Below are 23193 nucleotides of genomic sequence, written 5' to 3' on the forward strand. Positions count from 1 at the left end.
CCATTTAGAGAATGGCAAGCAGCATCTAAGTTTATTACCAGAATAACTAATCTTTCACTAGAAATCTTCCAGTGGCAAGGCCATTGTACATCCATAATACTGAATTGTTTGACAAAAACTAATCAAATTGTGAACGAACTGTTCACGCTTAAATGTAAGCTCTTTCCAATAGAGCAACATGAATATTAATCTGTGCCACCCATTGCTCTTTTAGTGCTATGGAACTCTTCTCCTTTGCTACAAATATAAAACAGAGCAATTGGCTGGGTGGTGGTTGTTGTTGTTGTTCACAACTTCTGGAGAACCCAGAAGTTTCCTGGAGGCTTGCCACGGGTTCCTAGATGTGAATGTTTTAAATGCTGTTAGGAGACCCCCTATTCCCTTCACAGAGCTACAATTCTTGATGTTCTATGGGAAAAGGGATTGATTGTTAAAACCACACTGGGAATTGTAACTCTCTGAGGGGAGCAGGGATATCCTAACCCTTCTCAGCACCCTTAACAAATTGCCATTCCCGAGATTCTTTGGGATAAGCCATGACTGTTTAAAGCAGTATGATACTTCTTTAAATGTATAGTGCATATGAGGGTCTAACTTACTACAGTGGTGCCTCGCAAGACGAAATTAATTCGTTCCGCGAGTTTTTCCGTCTAGCGAATTTTTGGTCTTGCGAAGCACGGTGTTGGAAAAGTTTTGGAAAAGCTTCAAAAATCACCAAAAACCTCAAAAAAGGCTACCACACCACGTTCTATGAGTTGCTCCTCGAAGTCAAGTCGCAACTGTATTAACGGTGTTAAGAAAAAGGGAAAAAACTTGCAAAAAACGCTAGACGTTGTCGTCTTGCGAAGCAAGCCCATAGGGAAATTCATCTTACGAAGCAGCTCAAAAACCACAAAACCCTTTCGTCTAGCGAGTTTTTCGTCTTGTGAGGCATTCGTCTTGCGGGGCACCACTGTATTGTCTGTTGCATTGACTAACGCAGGCTCTCCAGGCTCTGGCAAGTCCACCCCCCCCCACCACCCATCACCTGCTACTTAATATTTTCTTATCAGCAACAACAACTGGGAATACCAAGTATTGAACCTGAGATCCTCTGCGTGCAAGAGAGGTGCCCTCCCACTGAGATATGGTCCCTCCTTAGGATAACTGCAGATGATGTTATACTACACTCGTACCTTGGTTCTCAAATGCTTTGGTACTCGTACGGTTTGGCTCCTGAATGCCGCAAACCCAGAAGTAAGTGTTCCAGTTTGCAAACGTTTTTCAGAAGCCGGACCTCCAATGCTGCTTCGGCTTGAGTGCAGGAAGCTCCTGCAGCCAATCAGAAGCCACACCTTGGTTTGAATAGACTCCCAGAATGGATTACGTTTGAGAACCAAGGCACCACCGTATAAGTGACTTGAAATGCAAGCTTTTCCACAAAGTTATAGGACTGCAGTGGGTGAAGGTGAATAGTACACAGAAACCAGGAATGACTTTTCCATTAATGACTCTTTCATGAATATAATGTGAAAAAACTATTATCCGCATTTCTGCAGGAATGGTGCATTTCTTATGAAAATGATGCACTGGGTAAGCAAGGAAAATTTGTATTGACCGACTGTTCTTAAAATAGAAATATACTCTTTGACTATATTTTGCTTCCCTCACACTTAGAGGAGTGTTCAGCAGCTTTCAGCTGGCCTCTGTTATATCTCAAAGCTTCAGGCTAAGCCAGGCATAGATTAACCAGCACTGACTGTACCTATTTCACAGGTCATTAATTCTGCCCTTTTCTGTTGTACTGCACTGTAGATAATGTTAAGCTTTGTGATCAGAGTAGCCACGTATGCAGTAAGGACAAAGCAGGGAAATGCACACTTTTCCTTGAAAAGAGAGTTTTATAAAACTGTTTGCAGAAGTGAAATGGGCGGAAATGAATTGTGCTTGTGCAATGCTACTTAGTTTTGTCATATTCTTCATTAAAGCTGGCAAAGGTTTGACTTCCAAAATGAGTCAGCATTCATAAATCTTTGCAAATGTACACTCAACTCACTGTGGTAATATAGAACAAGACCTCTTTTGGTCTGTATTCAGGAAGTACTTCACATTTTAATGATTAAACCAGCTTTACAATTCTGCATAATCTATTTGGATTTATAATTATGGCAGTAGTTTTCTTATCTTTGTACAGTTCAGTTCCTAGAAATAGTTCCTGAACTGAGGTAGATTGCCATGTTATCCTTCCCTGTTGTATCAGAAAGGTTAGGACTGTATGAGTATAAACTGAATTTATTTTTGTGACTCTAGAATGGACTTAGTAATTGAAGACATTTCACAGCACTTACTTTTACACCTGAGTGCTATTAAAGTCTTGTTTCCGAAAATTCTCTGTCTTCCAGCCTGTTTACCCACTTGACTCAATTCCTCAAACTATCATATTGTCGTTTTCAGTAATCTTTTTTTTTTTTAAAGCCTCCACCTGGTACCAGTCCCAGTGTAACCTTATTTTACACCTTTTATTTCATGCTAAACAACCTGTTCAATTATTCTTCATCATCTTTCCCGTGCAAGTGGTTTAAATAAAGTCTCTCCATTAGGTTAATAGGCTAATTTGTCTAATTAGTCTTAGGTGCAAGCTTTGTGTCCCTCTATTGATACTATATGTGCACTCAGGATATTCTGATGCTGAAGTGATCATTCATAGTGGTGAACACAGTTCATCCTTGAATTGTATTCATCATGGTCATTTGCCATGATTTGTGAATGCTCCATAGATGTACATCAGATATACATCCAAATGCATTGTCATGGGTAAAAAGAAAAATGTGTTCAACATCACATCAGTTTGGGCCTAATTCATGAGTTAATGTTGCTTTCTTTGTTGTTGTTTAGTTGTTTAGTCGTGTCCGACTCTTCGTGACCCCATGGACCAGAGCACACCAGGCACTGCTATCTTGCTTTCTTAGTATCTCATTGATACTAATATTTTGCAGGAATACTACAGATGGTTTTTCGCTGTCCTGTTCAGCAATGTTTGCCTGAGATCCACACTCCTTCACTCAGAATATGGACTTAAGCAAATTCTGATACATCAAATACAAGATGAGCACTACATTCTCCCGAATTCTTCTCTGGCTCAGAATTTAATCTGAGGCAGTGAAGAATTGAACTTCTCCCATCCACAAGCCTCCACCCCCTGTCTTCCAGCTGTCTGCTTTCTTTGCTGCTGCACCGGATGCAGGAAGTGAGAATGGAGAAATGGCTCCATCCCCTCCAGCACCTGGCACTGCTACAGTAACAGGTCATACCAATAACAAACTTAGTTGGTCTCTAAGGTGCTACTGGAAGGGATTTCTCCCCCCCCCCCTTGGAAATGTAGTTTACTCAGTGTCTCTGACACATTCCTTTTGGTTAATTCTGATCATGTTTTATTTTAATACTGCAATGTGCTTTCAGTGTTCAGCTCAGATATATTATTGGTTAATTTGCTAAAGTAGATTATAATTAGGCATTGATTATATTATATTATTTTACACATTTTTCTGCAGCATTTCTAGCTGTGCAACCCTATATTCTTCATGGGCCTCACGCTTGAGGCCACAGGCTTCAAATATCAGAAGACAGAACTAGGGACCACCAGAGTATCAGCTGTTAATGACCATATAATTTCATTACTATTGACATGGGAAGCATAATTCAATCAGGATGATTTGAAGTTACCACTGCTGGGAAGGGGAGGGCAGGGTAACAGTTTAATCCTCCCTACAATACATTTGCATTGACCTACTTAAAATACAGAAGAGAAACTGTCCCTTTCCATTGCATAAGGAGATTTTCTTAACAATTCTAGGAGGAAGCATAGCTGCAAGATAGAAAACATGATTAATTGTCTCAACTTAATTCTTGGAGATGACCCCATTTTGTCCAGTGTCTAAGGTGTCGCTACCTAAGTCAGTGAACACTTTGATGTGGATGCCAAAGAGTATGAAGTTTGGTGGAGAAGAAAGGTGCCTCTACTTAACAAACATAGTGCTGCCATTAATGTTTTTTATTAATATGAAAAGTGGACATTCAAGGGCTGCAATCTCCCCATCCATTAGTGGTTTTGTATCTTCTTTTTACTAACCCTGGTGCGCTACTGCAACAGTATTCTTTCTTTCTTTCTTTCTTTCTTTCTTTCTTTCTTTCTCTCTCTCTCTCTCTCTCTCTCTCTCTCTGTGCTCCCAGTAATAAGAGATCACTTTGTTCTCACCCTATGGCCAAAATGTGTCAGAGAGTCCCGTGAGAACTTGCTGTGTTCTTTTATTGAACATAAGAATGCAGGATGGGCAGAGCACAGGTTGATATGATGATGCAAAAATCAGAGATGGGTAATCACTAGGGGTGCTTGAAGATTTCATTTGATTTGCATTTTTAAGCAAACCAAACCATCGCATGCTTCCTGGACTGTTCAGAATGCAGTTATCCTTCAGTGTTCACATAACACTGCATCTATGGAACCTGCATAACATCTAGCCAACCCCATAAGTTACTGCATGTGTAGATGGTGCCTGGGTGACCTGGGCCATTTTATTTATGCTATATAACCCCCTTCAAACCCAAAGATGTCATACGATGACCACTGATCAGATCAGAAGAATCTTTATCTGCATCAGCCACCAGCCATAGCAATAAAATAAAATGTACTGAAGATAGAGGTAAAAACTTAACTATACAAAATACATTTTGGAGGTTTACATCCATCGATCCATCTGATGCAAATTACTGACAGTGACTCTTGATAAGTTCCCAGGAATGGGACCTTTCACACCCCAACAACCTATGAGTTGGAGATGTCCCTTCAGTTGCATTTTATTTTTTCTTATGCTAGTCCTCCCTACTGAATTCTAAGGTAATGAAATGGCAGGGAGTGAAAGTCTGGCTGGAAGTAAAAACCTTCCAGGAACAGTAACAATGCCCTTCAGTTCTACTGAATGCAGCTGCCAGCATAGGAGCTGTACAATGGCCAAACAATGCCTCAGGCAGTGCCTATTAAATGACTGTCTTATGCTTCAAAGCATCTCTGATTAGGTTTCAAAAGCCCAAATATTAATTAGCTTTGTACGGTTGCTGAATGGGCCCATTCTAAACCCCAGGTATGTCCAGCCCCTATGAGGGCTCTTTTTGCATTAGATGCCTCTGCTAAGCTAAGTGGGTTGTTGTGTTAGAGATGAGAGGCGGTGTAGTGCGGCAGCTGCATAGATCCAGGTCAGTGCTTGCAAGAGGTTAATTAAGATCCTTCCATATGGGCAAATTACAGATGTAAATCAGGCACAAGACAGGCCCTGTGGGTTGCTCTGTGCCATGCAAGGCCTCGAAGTGGCTCTGAGGAGCAGAACCTCTGGGAGATAAATCCAGGTTGTTGTTGTTGTTGTTGTTTTCCCTTTCATGCAAAACAGTGAATTCTGAAATTCTCCCTGCTGTGGCTCCTGCTTGCAAGAATAGTGGCCAAAATGATGGCTCTGCCATCTCCAGTGCCAACTGGCTCAAAGTTGTCGCTTGCTTGTATTTGTAAAGTGACAGAGCAGCACGTGCTGTTTGGCATCGCCTTCCAACTGTGCCAGCTTATTCCCTGAGTTGCAGAGCATCTTGGATAAATACTGAGATATAAAAGGAGAGCTTTGAGCATGTGGCTGCAAAGTTGGCATGGATGGGGGGGCAATGGGGTTGGTTTCATATGGGTTATTGCCTCACTAGTCTACTACACATACCCTGAATTTTTCTCATAAAATGTTGGAGGGTATGTCATTTTCATTTCTAATTACCATTATTAAATATTTCACACATACCCTGATTTTTCCTCACAAAATGTTGGAGGGTACGTCGTTTTCATTTCTAATTACCATTATTAAATATCTCAATATACCTTTTGCCTTTTACTGCACACATACTATTACTGCTATTTTTCTTTCTCCCAACCCCTGGCTCCCGGTCCACCTACAAATGTGTCTTCTTTTTTGCTCTTCGGAATATGGCAACCTACACTATACATATTTGGAAATAAAATGTTTTCTGAAAATCTTATTAAAATATAAAATCTATTATGTTGACAATCCTGCTCATTCATTTGTGCTACACAGAAGGTTAAATTTGAGCTCTTAGCAAGGAGGTGTCACTTCACATTAGTTGAACAAGGCAGAAAGCTTTAGGAACACATGTTAATAAAGATTTTTAAAAATCCTCAAACTCATATACAAATATGGAAGCAGCTGCCTGAACCAATGAATAACTTTGGGGGGTTGTTGTTGTTGTTGTTGTTGTTGTTGTTGTTGTTAAGCAAGGTCAGCATTATTATCTGTAAAATGCCTGCATTTTCCTCTACAAATAATGGATATGTCTAGAAACAGATTGGCAGTAGATTCAGGATGGGCAAAAGGAAATAAGACGATGATAAGAATCTGTTCTTGACTAAGTAAACAAATAATCAATTTCTGATTCATTACCAAATAATGTGATGATGGCTACTACAATGGCTTTAAACAAAAATCAGATAAGTTCATGTAGGTGTTTTTTTCCGGGCGTTTTTATCTAAAAAAAATGTTTAGGGGTATTCTCATTCTGACTCAAGAAAGTCACCATTTTATAGTTCAAATCGGGGGAAATAAATACAATAAATGGACAAAAGTACAAAGATTCACAAAATGTGTGAATCTGCGTACCCCCCAGAAAAAAGGCCCTGGTTAAATCTACCAGTGACCATTAGCCATGATAGCTGAAAATGGAGCCCTGCTGATTAGATTCAGTATCTCATCTTACAAAAAGCTGTGGGAGAACAATTAGGCATGTCTAGCACCAACATGTCCTGCTACTTCGCACACAAGATGTTTCAAGAGTATCCCTAAAAATATGAATTCACACCCCCATGTATTTGCAAACGCACATATACAGCAGCTGTTCTCTCTGGGGATCTGTGACTAGCTGCAGAGTTCAGCCACAGCGCACCCAGATTTAGGCTGTGCACATATTAATAATAATAATAATTTATTATTTGTACCCCGCCCATCTGGCTGGGTTTCCCCAGCCACTCTTATTATTATCAGATTAAAAGGCAGCAAGGTGGTTATCCCCACTGTGTTTAAAATTGCATGTGCACATCACTGTACACATCAGTGTGCTTGGGTGTTTTTCCAAGTTGTCCACGGTCAGTCCACAACAGTAGGTGAAGAGGGGGAATGGATATCTTTATATGGCTTACATTTTCAAATTGGATTGAAGCTGGTTGGGGGAGAATGCCCCAAGCACAGTTTTTCTCATGAAACTATAGGATAGCTGTGGGTTGTGGTTCATGTCGTATGTACACAGCTTCACACATGGGCATAGCCAGGATTGGGGGGGGGGGTGGCAGGACAGACACCCACTTGTTCTCTTCCAGAATGGAGCTACCTGCTATGCAATTGATCAGTTTGCGGAAGCCACACCTATCGCTCAGTCACGTTGCCTGTTGCGTTGCTAAAATGTGCCACAACATCATCCAAGTGACCTCAATGAGCATTTCAATTTCAAATATTCTGATTCTTTCTGCTTTTAGTTAAGTATTTTTATTTATTTACTTCATTTAGGGGGAGAAGCTACGCCCATGGCTTCACAAAGCAGCAGTCAGCTCACACTGGATGCAGAGTTAATTGGAGTCTGTGTGCTGCCTTTGAAATAAGTGAAATGGCCATAAATGGTGCTTGAACAATAAAAAACTGGAGTCTGCTCAGTTCCGTAATGGCATATTCTTCCTCTGGGTAGGCAAGCATTGGTTTCCCCCTGCTCCAAATGCCTGCCTGTATCCTGTGTCCCTTGCAGCTCAAAAATAGAAGGGCATGTGGTTGTTTAAAGGTATCTTCTTTCCTGGGTCTAGTATCAGCCTCCACCTCAAATTGCCTTTCCCACCACTTCTGTGTTGTTCTGCCAATATAATCTCTCCAATCAGTGTTCCAAAGTGACTCAAACCGTGGGACCTCCGCATGCCTGACCTTGAGAGAGTCGATGGGACTTAGTCCATGCTTATTAAATGCATTCATATCAAAGTAAACAGAAGCATCCACTTGCCTCCACACAAGGTCTAGCGGTCTTTCCTTCCAATATTTTGCACTCTCCAAAAATATGTCTGGTTCCAGTCAAGATCAGTTCTCATCCTTGGGTAACCCCCACTACCCACCCCTGCTTTAGAGATTAGAGCAGGATAATAGCAAACTAATCTTAGAACAGAGTGCTAATAAATATGCATCTGCCTGCCAGTCTCCATATTTTGTCATGGAACAATGGCATGTGTACAACAACTTCAATACAGTGATAATGCTTTTTATCCAAAGCATGTGTCATTCAAGGATTTCACAGTGCTTTGTAGAATTTATTTAGATAAGTTTTACAATACCCTTGTGAAGTAGGTAAGGGATATGTGTGGGTCATTTAACCCAACTGAGTTGCAGCCAATTTTGTGATAAAATATGGTTTCTCTTTAATGGAATGTAGCACACAATGCGTAGCAGAAAATGAGGAATACTAAAATAAAGACAGGATTTTTATTTATTTTTTCATGCATTTTAAAAAGTTTTTGGAAACCTTTACATCGCTTGTGATGGGGAAGAACTTCTTTTGGGGGGGTGGGGGGGCTACACAACAGAGAGATCAAAACCCATTTTATAATTTACCATTGGGATTACAAATGACTCTGACCCTCTTCTCTTACACTTGGTTTCACAAGTTTCAGTTATGTCCAAGATTATTGGGCCTGTAAAAAGAATCCTCCTAGGAATAAGTCATTCAAATAAGGCCTGGTTTGCATTTGAAAAAAGGCCTGTGGTGAAAAATGTAACCTGGAGTCCAGTATATATTTTCAATAATAACTCATACTAAAATTTCTAGAGAAAGGGCATTGTATTTACTGAAGGCCCCTGGACATAGGGATGCGGGTGGGGCTGTGGGTTAAACCATAGAGCCTAGGACTTGCGGATCAGAAGGTCGGCGGTTCGAATCCCTGCAATGGGGTGACCTCCCGTTGCCCGGTCCAAGCTCCTGCCAACCTAGCAGTTCGAAAGCACGTCAAAGTGCAAGTAGATAATTAGGTACCACTCCGGCGGGAAGGTAAACGGTGTTCCGTGTGCTGCTCTGGTTCACCAGAAGCGGCTTAGTCATGCTGGCCACATGACCCAGAAGCTGTACGCCGGCTCCCTCGGCCAATAAAGCGAGATGAGCGCCGCAACCCCAGAGTCGGCCATGACTGGACCTAATGGTCAGGGATCCCTTTACCTTTTTAACTGAACACTTACTAATTAATTTCTTTATTATTATTATTATTTATTGAATTTATATACCGCCCTATACCCAGAGGTCTCAGGGCAGTTCACTACAATTCCCATCATTCCCAGCCAACGTAACCAATAGGTTATGGGAATTGTTTTCAAACAACATATGTGGGCCCAAGGCTGAAGGACACTGTTCTAAGGGCATGCAACATTTACTCTGGGGTTGCCATTGAAAATGGGGTCCTGAGAAAGTGATCACACATGCACACACCAAGGGTCTATAAATTTAAGCTGACCTTGGACATATGCATGACTGACCAAAAATTTGTGGTTGCCAGGACCATGCTCCTCCTGCAAAAAGCCATGAGGTTTACATTTGAAAGGTTTAATGTTTTTTATTTCACAAGCAAAGGTCACAGCTCTCAGCTTCATCACATTCCAGAGAAAAACCATGCTAATATGAATTGAATAATGGGGCAATATTGGGTCCTGCAAAAGAGATTCCTCTTTGTAACTGTAGGAAGGAGGCTCCCTACAGATACATATGCCCATCTGCAGGAGAAAACTTCAGCTAAACCTAACTGGACTGACTAGAGTCATCATTTTGATCAAAGTGGGAATTAATGTCCCCATCCATAGTCACTACACATTATGCATGACAAGTTGCTTGCATCTCTGGCTCAGTCAGGACTATGGTCTGACATAGGGAGACAGAACTATTCATTTTGGACATAAGCTGGATAGGCTAGTTAACATTCTGGGGTTTGTTGTTTTTCCTCCTATGTTTTTATATAATGGGAGATTAATATTTCCTTTAGGTATTTGGAAAACATGCAAAAGTCTTTAGCATGGAAATCTCATATCACAGCTTGATCACATTCCAGAGAGAATCTTGCTGGCAGCTGGATTTTCAGAATCCATAACAGGGTTTTTTCTCTCCCTAAATCCATGCAATTATTCACCATGAAATCCTGTCACTGAATGCTGAGCATTTTCTTCTTTTAGTCTTACATGAATGTAAGCATTCCACTGTGAGTGATTGAAGCCTCAATTGTTTCCAGGTTACAGTACATGTTTTCATAAGGCTTTGTGTTTCACCACAGTGTTCCCTAGAGTTGGAAACCCAAAGTGAATTCCTTCTGACTTGTAATCCTACTTCTCTGAAGAGGCAATCCTAGTAAGATTGCTATTAAATTGTGTGCATTGCCTTCAGTTTGTGTTATGTCTGAGACCTTGCTTATTGGTTTGACCAAAATTACTCTCTTTTTAATTGCATTGTGTTATCTTTGGAGACCAGGTCTTCAGTTGTAATCTATAGGTTTGCTATAAACATACTTAACTGGACTTTTGCTGAGGAGTTTTCTGTTTATGAGTCTCCCTGCTGGGTTAGTAATTACAAAAGGTCTGGAGCAGCCAGATCCTGCTGTTGTAGTGATCATTAAGATCCAGGAATCTTCTATTATTGATACTTGTGTTCATAAACACTTCCTCAGGCTGTAGATTCCATCTTGGCTCCCTGGACCCCTTCCGTGTAGATGAGCACTGCATTCTTCAACCAGTTGGTAAGCATTCCCAAGCCCTTGATGGTGTGGTGCTGCTCAGGACAGTAACCAGGGTTGAAGTGACCCAGGCTTCAGTGCTGTACATTCAATGTTGTGGGGGTTACAGATCTTCCTGTTTGTTGGCCCATTGATTTCTATGGATGTTTCTAATCATGGACAGGCAGAAATGCAGCATGGGAACTCTCGTGTTTTATTTAATGATGTCACCACAGACTTTTCAGTTTCTTTAGCTTCAGACTGCTGCTTTCTCTGTGACTAAAGCTGTCAACCAGCCTTCTCCAAACAGGTGCCCTTCAGATGTTTTGGAAAGCAAAAAAATTCCACCCCTATGTTTTGGGGAACCCCAGCAGAGACTCGAAACTGTGGAACCTGATGTCCTTTATGATGCCATCCTTGTCAATACCAGAACCGAGACTTTTGTTGGCATCCATCTGTCCTGAGATAACAATGGAGTGCACCTTCAAGGGTGAACTCACACTGGAGAATCACAGCACCAGCTGTGGCTGCAAAGACTGGTAACTCATATCAGCTGTCTCCCATGTTGTTTTTGCTGTGCTAGCAGCATGTAAGTGACCTCTCCAGGGCACAAGCCTGGGCAGTGTGTATGGAGGTTCTCAGCGGCCCAGAAGAAAAGACCTTCCTCTCTGCATTGCTAATGTGATCCAAAGAGAGGCAGAGCAATATATTTGGCAGCAGTGCGGCTGCAGGAGTTGCCAGAAAGAGGCATACAAGATGCCATCCAACCGTCTTAGGGACTGCACTCCAGATTTGGGTAGGGTTTACGTATTAGCCTTTTCTGCTCCCAAAGATTTCCTGCAAGACAGCAGGTACAGATTTTTCCTCAAGGTTTACTCCCAAAGTCTTTCTCATGAATGAGTATGGCTGCAAGGCAATGGAAGTTTAGAATCAGTTTTCCTTCTCCCAGGTTGATGAGCCACATCTATCCCTCACTTCCCTCTACAGCACATGCATAAACTGGCTTCTTGACTATTAGACCCACTATTAGTCTCATCCCCTCAATCCACTGAAGCCTGTCTTCACATGCAGGGGAACCCACTGATGGCTTGAGACCCATTGGTTCCCCTCACTGGTTTAGCTGGCCAATCAAAGCCGTTTCCTGGGGTGTGGCCACTGTTGCATGCTGACAGTTCTAGGAGCCATGGGTGAGAGCTAAGTGCAGAACAGGGACCAAAGGGGACAAACTACCCCACTAGGAGCATGACATGTTCCGCACCAGAGGTACTACCCTTCACCTGCTGGAATTTTGAATGGCTACTGCAAATGATAGCTTCTTTTTTAATGGATTTTTACAAAAATTGCCAGAAATAAAAGTGGAAGTTCTAGGAGATATCTATGCTTATGGAGATGAATTAATGGTCCATTATGTACTAGTTTATTTTTGAAATAAATAACAAAATTATAGTACCACAAGGAACTAATACTAGATATACTGGGTTTGGAAGTAGATGAAAGAAGGGCTCAAGAAGCTGTTTATCAGCCAGGTATGTGTGCTCAAATTGAAGACTTGATACAGCCATGTACAAAATGTCAAACCTTCAGAAATAAAAACCGCAAAGGGCCTGTTTTTCCTTGAGGGATTTCAAAAAGACCTTGTCACAAGTGAGACTAGAGTCTCAAGGCAGAACAATGAAATGATTGCAGTACAAATTGGCAGAGAGAGTTTCAGACACTGAGATGCCTGAGACTACATCAAGAGGCAGAATGATAAGAAGACCTGTAAGATGTGAGGAGTAATATTTTCTACCCCAAAAGTTATATGTAATGATAGTAGAGACCAAACTGTTCCCATGATTGGGTGTATGATCGGAAGCAATTCTAGGGTCACAACAAGGAATTGAAACCTCCAGCATCCACCACCCTTTCTTCTTTGTGAGAGAGTTGCACAGTATTAAGTAAAGCTTACTTCCTCCAAAATTTCATTCTCTTGGAGCACCCTTTTATAAAGTCTGCAGCTCCAAACATCCAAGTGTGCTTTCTGAAAACTGTAGGTAGTTTGACCTATCAGGGCAGCAGATGTCTGTGTGCCCAGGGGCCTCCTTTATTTGGTATGTTCTTGGACTGCCTCTTGCATTGGCTTTTGCTGTCCCATATGGTTTAAGTCACACCAGCAGTTTCTATGCTTCTTTGACTTGGGAACAAGTCAAACGTCAGTGCAAAAATGAAGAGTTTGTTAACAAAAGCAGCAGGTAACAGAGAAATAACTTCATAGTTGACACAGAAGCTGTACTCATCCAGTCCAGGCACAATATTTTGAATTTGCATATCCAGTGCACTTTACTTGCTGATGTTGAATTTCACATTGCAACATTCAGTCTTCCTCCCCCCAAAGGGTGTGATGTAATTTGGATGTGCATGCTAATAAATAAAATATTTTGCTGAAATAACTGTTGCCGTGAGATTGGACTTTTCAGTGATTCAGTAAGTTTGGTAATGTGGCAAATTCTCTCTGGAGCTGTATCTACAATCAAACCTACAATCAAACCTATGGGCAAGAGAACTGCAAGATAGCTTTAATAGCTCTTAATGAAGAGGGATTCCTTATTCAGGAAGTAACTTGAGTACATAGTACATTCCTGAATGAGCATGGATTTAAACACATGCTATATGCTGCTTTCCTTGATCAGCATTTATTGATGGTATATTTTGAAGTGAGAATTTGCTGAGTAGGTAGTTTGTCAGCTGGTCAGCTGAGTGTTTTGGATAATACGACCGCACTTGAATATTGTAATGAAAGGGATTGCATAAATGACTAGATAGGGAAATGCTAAGAATGACACTCTGGTTTTTTCAGATACATAGGTATCCAGTCAGTTAACACAGGGCTGTCAGTGGTGAAGTTTTGTAAAACGTAAAATGTATGATTTGATTCACAACTCAATTTTCCAATGTGCAACCTGATCTTAGCAGGATTACTTGAAAGGAAGTCTCATTGGCTTCACTGGTACTTACTATCACATAGGTATGCTCCAGCCTTAGTTTTTTTAAACTGTATGTTTCTATTCACTTTGTTCTATTATGAGGTTTCTATAGATTTCCATGTGTCATCTATTTTTTTCTGACAAGTTTGTTACTATTTCTACCCTCTTCAGTGATTTGGTGTTTTTTTCTGATTTCATCTTAGCTATATTGTTTTATTTATTAAGTAGCTGGTGCTATTACTGATGATAGCCTATGTTTCCATGGAACCCCTGTGGATTGTGATTGTACTGTTAAGATGCTATCACTCACTTCTTCAAAGTTGCAAACAAGGGAACTGTTGAATCCAGCTCTGAACTTGCTCCACAGCCTAATATGGGTATAAAATGTATCTGGCCTCAACACTTCATAGTACTAGTCTGCCAGAATTATACTTTGGACTGTTCCATGAATTCACTCAAAGCAGTAAATGCAAAAAATATATCAGAGCTACAACAAGCTGCCCTGTTAACTGGACCTTTCACTGGTCAACATTTTAAAAAACTTTTAGAACCAAACTACACATGATGCTAAATGTGTATTTGAATCTAACCTGCAAGCTTTTTATATTACAGATTTTTAAATGCTGATGATTAATGGGTTCAGCAGAGGTGTATGTAGGGGTTGGCCTCTGTCAAGGATGCAGGCCTGGGGTGTGTGTGTGCAGAAATCATGCCTCTCCATGGAACGGCTTGGAGCCCACCCGTCCATGTACTTCCCAGGCTGCTCTTCCACCATTCTAGGTGGCTGAGTGAGGCACGCAAGCACCTCTGGATGCCTTGGCAGAGGAATCTGGTTGCTGGCATGGGCCATTGCAGCATCCCTACAGGGTCCCCTCCCCAGGTGGCTGGCGGTGCTATTAGAAGTGTGAGCAGAGTGCCTGGTGGAGCTCGGAGGGAAGAAAGATGGAGAGAGTGGGTGAAAGTTGCAGGAGGAGGGGGAAAGGAGGAGAAAATAGCAGCTTCAGAATGTGGGATTGCCGTCAGGGTCATGGGGGGGGGGGCAGGGGGGATAGGATTAAACTTCCCCTCTGTGCCTGCTACAGTCCCAATAACCACCAACTCCCCCCAACCTGGTGCTATTTGCCTCTGAAAAAACTCTGCATGCTTAATACAGAGAAGCATTTAATGTCACATGTAGATTGGCATTGCAGGGCATTGGACTAGATGACCCTTGTGGTCCCTTCCAACTCCAGAAGTCTGTGATATAATGATGGTGGTATATACTGTATGGAAGAGACATATTACAGAGCTGAGACTCCAGCAAGGGGGAAAAGGCAGAAAACCTCCCACAAGCACAAAATGTAAAGCTATGTCTTCCGATATAAATGAATGACCAGCTTAATATTTTTTAGGGATAGCATTCCATGGCTGGCAGGGGTGTAGGGAGGCACCACTGAAAGACCCTCTTTCTCATAGCCACCCTCTGAACTTTAGATGGAGATGTCACTTGCAAAAGGCATGATCAATTAAAGTGCTTTTTTCACTTTTGGAAACTCCCAAGTAAGTGAAATAGGTGTTGTTCCCTATCTCAGGAATTCAGCCTGTTATAATATTAAAATAAGGTGGGTGTATTAATATTTGCTTTCTTAGGGATGCTCTTTCTTAAATGCATCTTAAAATTAAATGCATTAGGATGCTGTTTATCGCCTTGTTTATGGGTCATGAGTAGGTCCAAGCCCTTATTAATCTATTGGTTGAAAATTTTAAGCTAGGGGATTTCTGTAAAGGTAGAGCTGAGCAATTTAGCAGCTTGGATTTGGTAAACTACAGAGAGACCGGTGTTGTGAGAAGATCTGCCCTGATCTCTATTGGCAGAAGGTTCAGCAAAACCATTAAGCTCAGAAAGGCAAGAATGATAGAGCTGTGTAGGGTAGAATCCCGGTGACTTCCAGGCAGACTGAGCTGTGAACTGTGTTACACAATACAAGCTAATTAGCTGACAAAGTGCTGAGTTGCATTGCAAAGTGATTTGCTTAGATTCCTCAGGCTGAGTTCTTGGACAGTTTAATTGTCAATAGCATTGCTGGAAAATCTGAGTGAAGGTGAAACTGACCAGAAGGAAGATGAACTTGGAGGATCTGGTTTCAGACAGGGAGTTTAGCTAGCCATACAAGCATTTCTTGATGAGAGAAGGAGAACTTGCAGGTCTGCCTTAAATGTGGGTCAGCATGGTGACCTTGTTTCAGCAGAGACTAAATATGTTTCACTGACAAGCATTAGACACACCTTTTTTGTTGCAAGTTCTGTTGCCTATGACCTGACCTTGCTGCTCTTTTGAGAGATTTTGCCATTTACGTATGGGTAACAGTAGGATTGGTATTCATCAACTAAATTGCAATTAAGCTCAGAACAAGAGGATACAAATTATACCCAAGTACTTACAGACTTGCTGTGAATTCTCTGGATGTGTGTGCAGGAAATATTTGTTTCTCACTCTTGTTTCTGAGTTTGTTGTACAAGTTGAAATAAGGGAAAGAACGACAGGATATTTTTTTAGTCTACCAGAGGGCAACAATCCAGTAGATATAATTCCTTATGTTGGAAACTAAAACAGTACAGCAGGTTTCAATCCAGTTGAATCTCATGTTATGCAACCCAGTGAGTAATTGCTTTGCTAAAACATTTCAGTTAAAGAGGTATAGGTAGAAGAACTTCTCTATAGCCAACTCCAGGCATAGGCAAACTCGGCCCGTGAGATGTTTTGGGACTACAACTCCCATCATCCCTAGCTAACAGGACCAGTGGTCAGAGATGATGGGAATTGTAGTCCCAAAACATCTGGAGGGCTGAGTTTGCCTATGCCTGGCCAACTTCATAGAAAGCTGAGTGAGTTACAGCTCTCCTCCATCCTTGAACTCCCTTTTACTTTACCTATAATTGCTGCCCAGTATTGGAGCACTTTGCATTTGTTTATAGAGGCATGTCACTAATAAGAGTGGCTTTCTCACAGGGTTGGCTCACCAAAGCCACCACTGGCCCAGGAGACATATCAGGCTTACCAAGTAAGTCCGTCCCCACCAGCCTCTCAATTTTGACTACAGTGGCAAACAGAAAACAAGTTAAAATAGAAAAGTATGGGGTGTGTGGAGATCTCTGCCCAGCTCACACTCTAATGGAAGTTTAAGTTGTTGTCTCCCTGATAAACAGATGAGTTGGAAGGCAGGCCTTAACCCTCTCCTCAGCTTTTCTGCACACAGCAGTTGAGGAGAAGTGGGTTGTGTGTCCTGTGTGTGTGATAAGGAAGAAGTGAGGAGCCTAATTCTATCCTTTTTCAGTTTGCTGGAAACATCACGTTTTCTGTGGATATTTTTGAAAGAATGCACAAGAAGCCTGCATTTAAAATGTCTGTATTCTTTATGCACTCTTTGCATATTCCTCCCCCACAAGATGTTTTTATACTTCTGTAAACCTCAGGGTTCCACTGTCTGCCAATATTTCTGTATTGTGTGGGGGTACTGTGGTTTTGACTACACAAGTGTGGGACCTCTCCCCTAAAGATATGGGATAAAATACGTAATGTTTTGTAGCTTGAACCATGCTTTGTGCCCTTCTTTAAATAATTGTTTCTGTGCAGGGTGAGTAATTCTTATCTTTAGACTTCACTGGAGACTTAGTATTGTCAAAGCAGCTAAATCATTGCCTGTGAGCAGCCATGTTTGCTATGGTGATTGTTTGGCAGTATGCCACCAAATGCTGCCCACAGTCGCTGAAAAGCTGACCTTATAACAGCATCAACAGCCTTTTCTCTTGCTTTAGCTGACATATTTGAAGCTCTGGAAACTGTTTTCAAAACAACATACATAATGAAGCATTGTGCTTGTAAGAGCAATTGTGCTTCAGTCTATCAGGTTATTTTAGGGTGCAGCATCTAGGAAAGGACAGAGCAGAGAAACAGTTGCAGAAGACAGTCACCCTTCTTCAAATTTGTGTAAGTTTTTTCTCAGCAGCATTCAGGTGTCACAATGCACGATGGTTTATTGTGACCATGGCTAATTGTACCAGTTTGCAAGCCTTGGGTTTGTTTGTTTCCCTCCTACCTCTGGTATGAAGGAAAGGAGCAGATTGAACATTTTCACTTTTTTATTAGCTGCAGTTCAGTGTTATGTCTGAACCCTAAACAGTGGTTCCTCTTAACCAGAGGTCCTCAAACTCTTTCAGCACGGTGCCGGTCCACTGTCCCTCCTGTGTCTTGCGAGCGGCAGGGGCTGGCGGCGGCGGAGAGACGATGAGTGGTGCGCGAAAGGGCTCCAGAGGGGGGCTGCTTTAAATGGCGGCCACTTGAGAGGGGCACTCAGTCAACCATGGCACCAGCGGCGGCGGAGGGACAATGAGCGGCACACAAAAGTTCTCCAGAGAGGGGCTGGCACCAACAAAGCCCAGCCCCCTTCCTCCTCTAGGCAGAGCGGGGAGAATCCAGGAGGAGGGGCCGGTGCCGCCACCATGTGAGGGAGAGGGAAAGAATGCGTGCACAGTGATTCCCGAACTGTCCACAGGCTGGATTTAGAAGGCAATTGGGTCTGATCTGGCCCATGGGCCTTAGTTTGCCAACCCATGCTCTTAACTGTGGTTTGTTGAAACAAACCAGCTCTATACTCTATGGTTTGAGGCTGACATTTTTAAAAAATAAATAAACCAAGCTAACCCATGAATAAAATTAACCACACTTCGTTGTATTCAGATAGTTAATGAAAACACAGGCAAAAGTTTCCAAACTTTTCCTCATGGCTGCACAGTAGCAGGGAGTATGTGAGCCTGAGGCCTGCACATACTTGTTCCTGTCATGATGAACCATGGTTATTGTGACATCTGAAGGCAATTAATAAGAATCAAATAAAAGCTTGCTGAGGTCAACATTGAAAATCAAGGTGGTAGCTCTCAGTCCTGCTTTCCTAACAGTTACATGTATTGAGTCACAATATTGTACATAAAAGGTCATGTGCAATGAAGTGTCAGTGCACATATCTATGCAAACAATGTGAAGAACAGGCGAGGCCCAAGAGCAAGGAACTGTCTCGATGTATCATTTGTAAAATCAACACTTCTGCCTCTTTGCATAATCAAATATGAGCAGGGAGGGGGAAAGTGGATGCAGAAATCATTTTCTAAAACAAATGGTTTCCCCACCCTCAAGTCCATTATAATGTCTATTAGGATAGTCTGCCGTTTCCAGTCTTTCAAATGCTGTAATACAATCAATCAGAACTAGTGTGACCAGCTTAACTTATTTGTAGGATTGTTAGATGCTCCTTATATAGTTTAAGGAGCTGTCCTTCATTTCAGCTCATTACAGCTCTATCTTTCTCAAAGGTGATCATTCATTTCACAATTCCCTCAGTTCACTATCATTCCATGGAGCCAATCGGCAATTAAGAGTGTTCCTTAATTTGAGAGTCTCATTTTGGTGATGGTGGTTATTGAAGACAATTAACATAGCACTTGAATTTCCAAAGCACATTACAATCTCCCGCATTCCGTTTACATTTCTATTGTTTCTTTTCCCTAGAACACAGTACAGGAATAATGCATTTAAAGCAAGGAAGGTATCCAGAATAAAACATGTGTTTATACTTCTCTGCAGTTTTATGAGGACTCCTACCCTCAAGCCTGGCTGTCTGGAACTCTCTCACTTAGCAGTCCTTATCTTCCTAACCCTCACAACACCACAAGATAAACCACTCTCATTCCCACCTTAGAAGGTTGTGACTAGGAAATAATGAGTTGCCGCTTCATTTGCAGGAAGCGGTTATTGAAAAGCTGTTTTGTTATATATTCCAATAAAGATTTGAGAGTGTAAACTAAAAAAAAAATCCCTACAGCTTGAAAGCCTTAGACTAAAAGCTTGGTTGAATCTCTAAAAGAAAAAAGCTAACCAGCACTAAGAGAACTGTAACAGAAAACTTTATCTCTTTTACGTTCAGGGCTGCAAATCATAGAATTGTAAAGTTGGAAGGGACCCTGAGGGTACAAGAATAAAAATGTGAGCATAATGTCCATGATTAACTGTTTATGTAACTGAGATTTTACCTCCTGTTTGAGTTCATTGTGAATATTTAATGTTACTAAGCGGCTTTAAAAAATAAACAAGTGGGTTGGATCTTGAGTTACCTGAGTGGAGTTCTGCTCATGGAATGGAACAGTCTTGCATCCAGGGCCGTCTTAACCATATCCAGGGCTGTGGTGCAAAGATCCCTCTGGCATCCATCCCCCCCCCCCCCCGTTCCCCAGAGTTGTTGACCACGCTCACTTACACATTATCTCTAACAAGCCCTTAGAACAAATGAAAATAAAATGAAAAGGCAGAAGAAAATCTAATGAAGTCCTCAATTCCAAAGCAAGACTCATTCAAGTACTCAGCAGTTCTTCTATTTCATCCTCATGATTCAAATCACCACATATCAAAAAGTTAAAGCAACCACCAGTTTGTTGTTCTTTAAATAAATTAATAAAGACACAGACAATGAAGTTCCCGGCCAATTTGTGTTTAAGTACAAAGTTTGCCTTTGTTCTAGTTTTTAACATGTGCTTGGTACCGTAGTTTGTGTCAGGTTGTGAGCTGCCCTGATATCTATGGGTGGAGGGCAGTATTAGTAGTACTACTATTAGTAGTAATAATAATAATAGTAATAGTAATAGTAATGGTGATGATATTTTTCGCAGGGCTTGGAGTGAGAGGGTGATGGCCAGCTGCTGGAATGAATGGGGTAGGTGCTAAATGGTCTGGCTTGCTTTACAACCCTTAGGGACCTTGTTGGTGGGGTGGAGGGGCCGGAGAAGGAGCCCACCCCCCAAGAAGAAGAAGAAGAAGAAAAGTGAGGAGGCTTCCCTTCCCCGGAATAGAGTTTCCCGTAACATTAAACACAGGGCACAATTCCAGGGAGAGAGAGAAAGCAGGGCAGCAGCAGCTGCTACTCACAGCTCGGGCTAGATGTAGCAGAACAGGACAGGGAAGGGGACCATGCAAGCAGGGCTGCAAATCCAGGAGGAAGAAAGGGGGCAATTCCTTCCTTCCTTCCTTCCTTCCTTCCTTCCTTCCTTCCTTCCTTCCTTCCTCCTCATGCTCTGCTTCCCCCTCGCCATCGCCTGCCTCCCTCTTCCCACAGGGCGGACGAGAGAGAGAACGCTGCATGCCTGCCAGCCATATAGTTGGCGGGCACAGCTTCCACCCTAAGCCTCTGCCAGGGATCGCTCTCCTCCCGCTGAGGCTTGGGAAGGAAGCTGCACTCAGCCAGCCATATGGTTGGCAAGGCACAGCTGGCTGGTGTGCAGGGAAAGGGGAGGCCGCCTGCAAAGCCACACAGCTCCCCCACTCACTGGGGCGCCCCGAGAGGCCGGCACCCTGGTGGAACGCACCAGTAACCCCAATGGGAAAGACGCCTCTGCTTGCATCCATGGGACACTGCTGTGTCCCTTCCCTCCTCTCTGTATCCCCCCTTTCCTCAGTCTGCTCCAGAGGGTTGAGGGACCCTCTGGAACAGTGTGGGAGGTAGTGAAGAGGGAAATGGCAAAAATTGCCTCCTCCCTCCACTGCAAGTTCCATTCACGGAAGCTTTGCTGGATCCACTCCCCTTCTACAAAAGTAGGGACTCCTTCTCTCCACAAGATGCAACTGAATAATCTGGTATAATTAATATACCAGGCTGAAGAACATGGACACTGCTAAGGAAGAATTTCAACTCAAGTCTAAGATCAGCTCTGGTCTAAACTGCCACTTGGACTTACCTTGGATACTACCAAAGTGTTGTGCTGCAAGCTTTTGTATTTCCTTTCCTTACCTGATTCTAAGCTACACTTGCCTACTTCAGGTAAAATGGGGCAGTGCACCAGTCTATTATGAAATAAGGACAGATGTTCCTATTCCAGCTGTGCCTCCCAGATCCAGTTGCTCATCTCTCACTCATCACTGTGGGATGAATAGCAACTCTGGATGCTGCAGGCTCTGCTATCAATTTGCCAATCCAGGATTTGGCCACTTTAGAGCAGTCCAGACAAGGAAATTGCAGATCCCTCTGTGCTTGTTAGGCAGTTAAAATAATATCCAAGGAACTGTCTCTTCTATTTTGGAATTTATGGTGAGGAGAGCGCCACTGCTGTAATACGGATGGCTTTTATACACAAGGACAGTAAATAATCGTATTATAGGTCATGAATAATTTATGGTTCGTGTCTGTGTGCAGTTTATGCAAGAATTCATACCAAATATTTTCAGCCCTCATTAGACAAAGAGAAGGGGAATAATTCTCAGCACCATGTTTGTCTATCATCCTCTAATACAGAGTAGTAACTGAGGCTCAATATGTTGTATACATAACTCTTCTCTCTGCTTTTATGAGTGTGTGTGCTTCTTACCAGTATTACTGGATGTATCAGTGGCAGGGTTCCCATTGTTAAAGATTATGGCCAGTGCAAAATTAATAATATGTATTTTTTAAGATTGTAGAACTAGAAAGCCACAACTGGCATGTAAACCAGCCCTGTGGTGAAGGGCAGGACCAACCAACCAAGCACTGGGCTGTATAAATCAACCCACACAACTGAGCCACAGCATGTCACAGATTACAGTAGGGAGAACCTTTACAGCAAATTATTCCAGCACCACATACTCAAGAGGAAGTCAAGAACAAGCAATAGCTATTGGATCAGTACTCACCGAACTTGGGGAAAATTCCTTCCTAATCACAAATATGAAGAGTGTTATTGAGCTCTGGATACTTAGATTGGTGCACATAAAAATTAAACATACCTATATCAAATATGTACTTACCACTGTAATGATACCAAAGGTGCATAGTTCAGACAAGGAGAAGCATTGTCCTGAAGCTGAGTGGGGTGGAAGAGGGTAATGGGCTGTATTTGGGAACCTGTAAGCCTTCACAAGAGACCCAATTGACCATCCTCTCCCCCCACACTCCAGGAAATGCACAAGGGGGACAAGATAGATTCTTGCAGATTCAGAGGATTAGCTAGGCCTTTGTGACATCATCAGCCCTCTCCACTCAAGCCTCTTTTCATGCCTAGCAACCACAGAGCATCAGTAATAGTCATGGTGATTGGTGTAATGGCTGCTTTGTGTTTTATCCAGGGTTGAATTCAATATACTGTACATGTGTTTCATATTTTCCCACCGCCACCTTGTTCCCTGCCATTGTTTTCTACTTCTACTACTGTCTTGAAGCCACTGGCTAATGAAATGTCAGGCTTTTTACTGAAAAGAATTTCTGGAAGTTTCCATGAAGAAAGTATCCCTTTTACTTCAACCTCAGTTTTGTCCCCCCGTTATTTTTATTAATTAATTAATTAATTAAATTTGTATACCACCCTTCATCTGAAGATCAGAGGGCTGTTCACAACATACAGAAAATACATTACAGAACAAAAACAAGCCCACCCACCCCCTCACAC

General features: G+C 42.2%; 1 protein-coding gene and 1 long non-coding RNA gene across 25 annotated transcripts in view; one reads left to right on the forward strand and one right to left on the reverse strand.

Moving 5' to 3' along the window:
- The window catches only part of DTNA (dystrobrevin alpha), a 199308-nt gene that overhangs the window by 39595 nt on the left and 136520 nt on the right, over positions 1–23193 (forward strand). The window contains exon 2 of one of the 24 annotated variants that reach the window (XM_082234777.1): positions 19713–19771. The exons of the other annotated variants lie outside the window; for them this stretch is intronic. The gene's annotated coding sequence lies outside the window, so the exon portion shown is untranslated. The remainder of the gene's footprint in view (positions 1–19712; positions 19772–23193) is intronic. 24 annotated transcript variants of the gene reach the window in all.
- The window catches only part of LOC309539084, a 94341-nt gene that overhangs the window by 36004 nt on the left and 35144 nt on the right, over positions 1–23193 (reverse strand). The window lies entirely within an intron of this gene.

The sequence above is a fragment of the Podarcis vaucheri genome, assembly GCF_965113315.1.
Source record: "Podarcis vaucheri genome assembly, chromosome: 8".
NCBI classification, from domain to species: domain Eukaryota; kingdom Metazoa; phylum Chordata; class Lepidosauria; order Squamata; family Lacertidae; genus Podarcis; species Podarcis vaucheri.